Consider the following 6000-nt stretch of genomic DNA (forward strand, 5'->3'; position numbering starts at 1 on the left):
GGCCTCTCCCTCAGGCTCCAGGGTTCCTTCAACACCCCTACTGGTTGCCATTGACCGGGTGGTCATGCACGCCCAATCAGGTAAACCCACCATCCGCAGGTGAGTTGTCTGCTCCACCTTTTCCCAAGGGGAGCTCTCCAAATCATTACCTAGGAGACAATCAACAGGCATGGCCTCTCTCACAGCCACTTGCAGAGTACCAGAGACCCCCCCACTCAAAGGGAACCTGAGCCATTGGACACTGACTCTCTGTGTTGTCGGCGCTGACAACACGGCAGAATTCGGTGGGACAACCTGCTCTTGAGACACCAGGTGTTGCTTGACAGCAGTCACACTGGCTCCTGTATCTCTAAGAGCCCCCACCCTTCGGCCATTTATGGTCACCCACTGCCCATACTTTTGAGTATTGGGGGGCAGTTGGGCCTCCGCGACCATTTCACTGTCTCCTAATGAGACTAGGGTCATCTGTACGGGATCCCCCGCCCCTTGGGCATCTATCTCCCTCCCAAAGGCTACACTATTCACCTGCTTGGGGGGTGGAGCACCAGAGGGTGCTGGTTTACCATACATGGGGCACTTGGGATCCACGGAAATGTGCCCCAGGTTGTTACACTTGTAACATCTGAGGGGCCCTCTTTGAACAGGGTTACCTGTCGGGGCCCCGGTCTGCTTCGGGGGTGGGGGTGGCTGAGAACCTTTCCCCTGGTTCCCTTGGGAATTACTTTGGGGCCCTCTGTAGAACTCCCTCTGTTTACCCTTGTCCCCCCCACTCTTCTGCTGGGGACCCTGAACACCTTTGGCGGGGCCCCCCACGGGACCCTTGTGCACCCTGGTGCTGATCCAGCGGTCCGCCTCCTCAGCAAGCTTCCTAGGGTTAGTCAGCTTGCTATCGATCAGGTGCTGGCGTAGCTCAGGAAAACAATTATCCGACAAGTGCTCCCATGCAATTAAATCAAACAGCCCTTGGTAATCATTCACTTTGCTACCCTTCACCCAACCATCCAGCGCTCTGCAAAAAAAAGTCACATACTCTACATAAGTGGTACCCGGTTTCTTGGTGCAATCCCTAAATCTCTGTCTGTATAATTCAGGAGTTAACCCATACCTTGTCATAAGAGCTTCCTTCATGTGTGGATAGGATGTTTTGACCTCCAAGGGGAGATCCAGCAGTGTGTCCCGCCCTTCACTCAGGAACCTTCCCCACAACCCCGCTCCCCAATCTTTCTCAGGGACCCGGTGGGAGGACATGGCTACTTCATAGGCCCTGAACCACTGCCCAATATCATCCTGCTTATAATATTCTTTGACTACATCTTTAGGAATGTGCACCCTTGACTCTGTTGAATTGCTGCCACCAGAGGGTGAGTTGTCTAAACTCCTGGCCTTGAGATCCAACTCCCTCATTTTTACCTCATGCTCCATGGCCAGTCTTTGCCTTTCCATCTCCATTTGCAGTTTTGCCATCTTTACCTCATGTGCTTGTGCAGCACTCCTGTCGGCCATCTCCTCTGGCGACAGGCCTCTGTTAGGCTCACAAACACCTTCGGGGGGTATCACCTCCCGTGCATTCTCTGGGAACTTTGATTCGTGCCAGGCTCTCAGCGCTTTCACGTACTGATCCTTGGTGCCAAGTCCACTCTGCTTAATTCTGTACTTGGAGAGATATCCTTTCAGGACATCATTGGTGCACTTCCTCAGTGCCTCTGGCTCCCAATCGATGTCATCCACTCCAGAGAATACAGAGGACGCTCCGCCTCCACTGACTGAGCTAGGCATGGTTTCTTAAAGTGGAGATTCTTCTTTAGCAACAACTGTCAATCAATCTGTGGCTGCGTTATAGGTCTGCTCTACGTGGTGATCAATAATTCACTGTATGTAAATCATAAATGCAAATTCGAAATCCCACCGCTGCCACCAATGTTAGAATGGGGAACCTCTGGTTGGCACAGGTAGGTACTTGTGACAAGCAGCGGTCCCTTCTTCTATTCAGGGCGAGAGGGCTACCCCTTCAGAACAACCCCTGCTCACCCTATAGGTAGTGTGGCGCGAGCAGTCAGGGCTAAACTTCAGGGCGCTGTCGGTTAAGCATTTACAATAACACACAGTAAATCACAACGATCCCCCACAAACGGACACCAGGCGTAAGTTGTATCAAAAATACGGATGCTTTATATAAAGGATTCTTTGTTACGCAGGCATGTACAAGACCATTAATAACGGTTGCGAAATGGAAGCCACGAGATGATAATTAGGCACTGTTCTTTTCTTTGGTAACTTATTCGATCACGAGCGCTTCACAGGGCTCGGTTGAGTCGGTCCAGTCACGATGATGCGCAGTGCACCCGGGGTACAGTGATACGGGGAAATCAGAACGTTGCGGACCCCGAGTCCGATAGAGAGTTCACTGTACCTGGGAACGTGCGATGTGCTTGGACGAGTCTTCGGGGGAGATGCAGGTTCTGCACCTCGCGGGTCTCCGGATCAAGAATTCAGCGGGCGGCTCTCGGTAGACAGGTGCGGCCCAGGGCCTCCGACACGGACTGTGCGGGAGGTCACTGCGGAGGGCGGCACGGTCAGACTCAGGCTGGGAGGTGAAGCGGGGCGGCCGGATACCTTACGACGTACGGGCGGCCGTCCGAGGCTTGATTTCACTTCCCAATTAGAAATCCGGCGGGAGGGCGAGAGGGCACCAGGCACGCTCCAGTGGCAGGCAGGTGACAGGGAAGCGGGGCGGCCAGACTCGATGGGTCCAGAGGGACTCAGGCAGAGCGGGGCTCTCGGCGAGGGGAAGCGGCCAGGCTTCTGGGTGTCACGGCCCTAGGAGGGGTGGCAAGGTGCGCAGAGCACTCCGGCGGGAGAAAGCACACGGCTCGAGTTCTCAGACGAGCGGAGACACGGTGAACCCACTGGTCCTGGGGTTCAACTCAGGGGGCAAGCTCTTCTTCCAAGCCCTTGGAGATAGTTGAAGAACAAAGTGCAAAAGTCTCTTTCAGTCTTTTTCCTCTCCTTCCTCAGCAAGGCACCTACTGCAGGCCAATCCCTCAGGTCAGGGAAAGTTACTCCTCCTTCAGCTTCTTCCAGGTCCTTCTAGTCGGGCAGAGTTCCTTTGTGGTTCAATCTGGATCTGATTTCTTAGGAGCCAGGCTCCTACTTTTATACAGTGATTCTTTTGTTCTTTAGCGCCAGGGGGCCTGGGCCTGGCTCAGTCCAGTTCTGGAGTACTTTGTTTTGGGTGACTCTGCTCTTTCCTTTCAGCAGCAGGGCAGAGACATCAGCCGCTCCACAGGGGGCGGAGCCGGCTTTGTGGTGGCAGGGCACAGGTCTATTCAAGAGTCAGGGTGTACTCCTCCCACCCATCCTGGGGCAATCTCTCTACCCACCACCTGGCAGCCAACCTGTCTCCTGGAATCCCCCAGCCCTGCTCCTGTACTGTTGCTAGGCAGAACACACCCCCACAGCAGAGGCGGACTGAGATGGTCAGGCACGCAAAGGCTAACTTTCTAAAAGTAGCATTTACAAACCCAGGATATTAAAATAACCTTTACTAAAAGATGTATTTTATTATCCCGAGTTCAGGCATACTAAACATGACTTTCTACCATGCTCTCTGAGTCCACTGGGGTCACAGCGTGTAGCGATCCCAGCAGCCCATTCTGGCCTATGGAGAGCAGGTAGCCTTCAATAGTGAAAAACGAAAATGGCTGTAATTCACTATTAAGACATGCCACACACATCAGGGCATGTCCTACCTCATGCCTACAATGCACCCTGCGCTTGGGCTTACCAGAGGGGTGACTAACATGGAGTTAAGGGAAGGTTTAGGGACTGGCAAGTGGGGACACTTGCTCAGTCAGCGCGACGGTACCAGACCGCGCGCAGGTTCTGCAGTGGCAGATCCTAGACACATTTTACCCCGCTGCTTCGGTGGGTGGCACAATCAGTGCTGCAAGCCCACTAGCAGCATTTGGATATACAAGCCCTTGGCACCCCTGGTGCACTCTACAAGGGACTGACAGCAAACCCAATATGCCAAACGTGGAAGTCAATTCACATAATACATTTTACCATAGGGAGCACTTGCACTGTGGCACTGGATGGCAGTGGCACAGTGCCCTGAGCAGCTAACACCAACACAAAACACATTGAGGCACAGACAAAAATGGAAGGGTTACCCACGCCAATGGTGCCAGGTCTAACATTGATGAGTAAGTGCCTTCTGTGAATACCATGATGAGTAAGTGCACGTACTCATTTTGGTATTCACAGAAGGCACTTACTCATCAATGAGTAAGTGCCTTCTGTGAATATCAAAATGTTAGTAAGTTTAGGATTTTGTCTTAAGTTAGTTCTGAGAATCGAGACCTACGTATTTAGTTGCTACTTATATTCTAGAATGTGAATGCATGCATGTGGATGTGGTCTGCAAACGTCTCTTAGGCATGGGATTTGCAGCAGCCCACGTGTCTGTGTTGGCGCTGTGTTCACCCTGGAAGTCTCTCAGGATTGTGTCCCAGTACACTGTGATTGCTATTTTGTGGAGTCCCAGTGTGTCTTCCCTGTGTAATGCTACACTTTCTGCGTTTGCCCATACCTGCAGTGAGCCCTGCCAAGCCAATATCTGAGGGGGTTCAATGAATTTCCACCTTTTGATTATCATCCACTTCACTGTTTTCAGTCCCAAGTCTATGAAACAAGAGGTCACCCTGCGATGTTTTCTTCTACTACACAGTTGCAAGATTCAGGCCTCCCACTCAAGGGGAAGCATACGCTCCATGCACTGAGCCAGGGCCTCCACCACAGTACTCCAGTATCCTCGTATAGACGGGCAGTCCCACAGCATATTCAGCAAGTTTGCATCTGCCAGATAGCAGCGTGTACAGGCAGCATCTAAAGGTGTAAAATATTTATTCTTTTTGGCCGGCGTAAGTTATGCCCTTTATACAAAGTGATATTGTATTAGCCTGAAGTGCATGTTCTTAGGGACGCATATTGTGCCCTCAAGAGCAGCTTCTCATTCCTTGTCTGTAAATGGTCTGCCCCTCTCTTCTTCCCACCGCTGGTGATAGTGATGTCAATGTGCGGTGTCTAAGCGAGGCTGCAAACCATTTCGTGAGGGGCCTGCCTTGTCCTATGACGTGCTAGTGTTGGATGGTCAGAGGCTCGTTTGTCATGTCGCCCCATTGGCTGGTTAAGGCCCCCAGTATCGGGCAGTGTAACAGAAAGTGCACAAATGCAACCTTTCTTCAGCCATCAATGTGTCATATGGCACTAGAGTGCCCTCCTTGTATAAGTCCCATATGTCGTGGATCCCCACAGCTCCCTAGTGATGCAGTTCGGCCGCCGTTGTAACTGCGCATCATCTGGGTGTGCCCAGTAAAGGCGGTGCAAGCGCGTACAGCTTCGTGTTTCTGGTTATGTATAAGGACACTGTGACACTGTCTAACTGGTGTATTAGTGGCTCTCTCCTTTTCTTTGTATTTATCTGAGATTAAAAACAGAGTGGGACAGTGGATGTATAACTGCACATATGAGTGTGTAAGTATGCATGTAGCTCACTGAAACTTCTAACTATATGTTTCTGGTTTCATACACATAGGAACGTACCCTATCGCCTAGCAACAGACTACCTTAGCGGTGACTTATATGTGGTAGAGCAGCATGTTAAACCTTGTGAATGGATTTTAAGTGCCAAGTCGGCCTAGTAGTAAACTGCATACACAAACACAAGTGTATGAGACCTGCGACATGTCTAAAGGGCTACATCTGCATGGGTGACTTGGCAGAGTAAAATGCACACACTACCTCTGCAGTAGAATGCATTACACATATTTTTATTCTTTCTTCTCTCTGTTTTACAATCTAACATACAATAGGTCTCCTACTGTATAAGTTACAAATCCAACCATAGCTATAGCAGTGAAGTACAGCCTTAGAAATAAATTAAATACCAATTGCGCAGAGGCTAACAATTCTGTAAGTAAAAATATTCACTTCACAACC

This window comes from Triturus cristatus, chromosome 5_1 (genome assembly GCF_964204655.1).
Source record: "Triturus cristatus chromosome 5_1, aTriCri1.1, whole genome shotgun sequence".
Classification (NCBI taxonomy): Eukaryota; Metazoa; Chordata; class Amphibia; order Caudata; family Salamandridae; genus Triturus; species Triturus cristatus.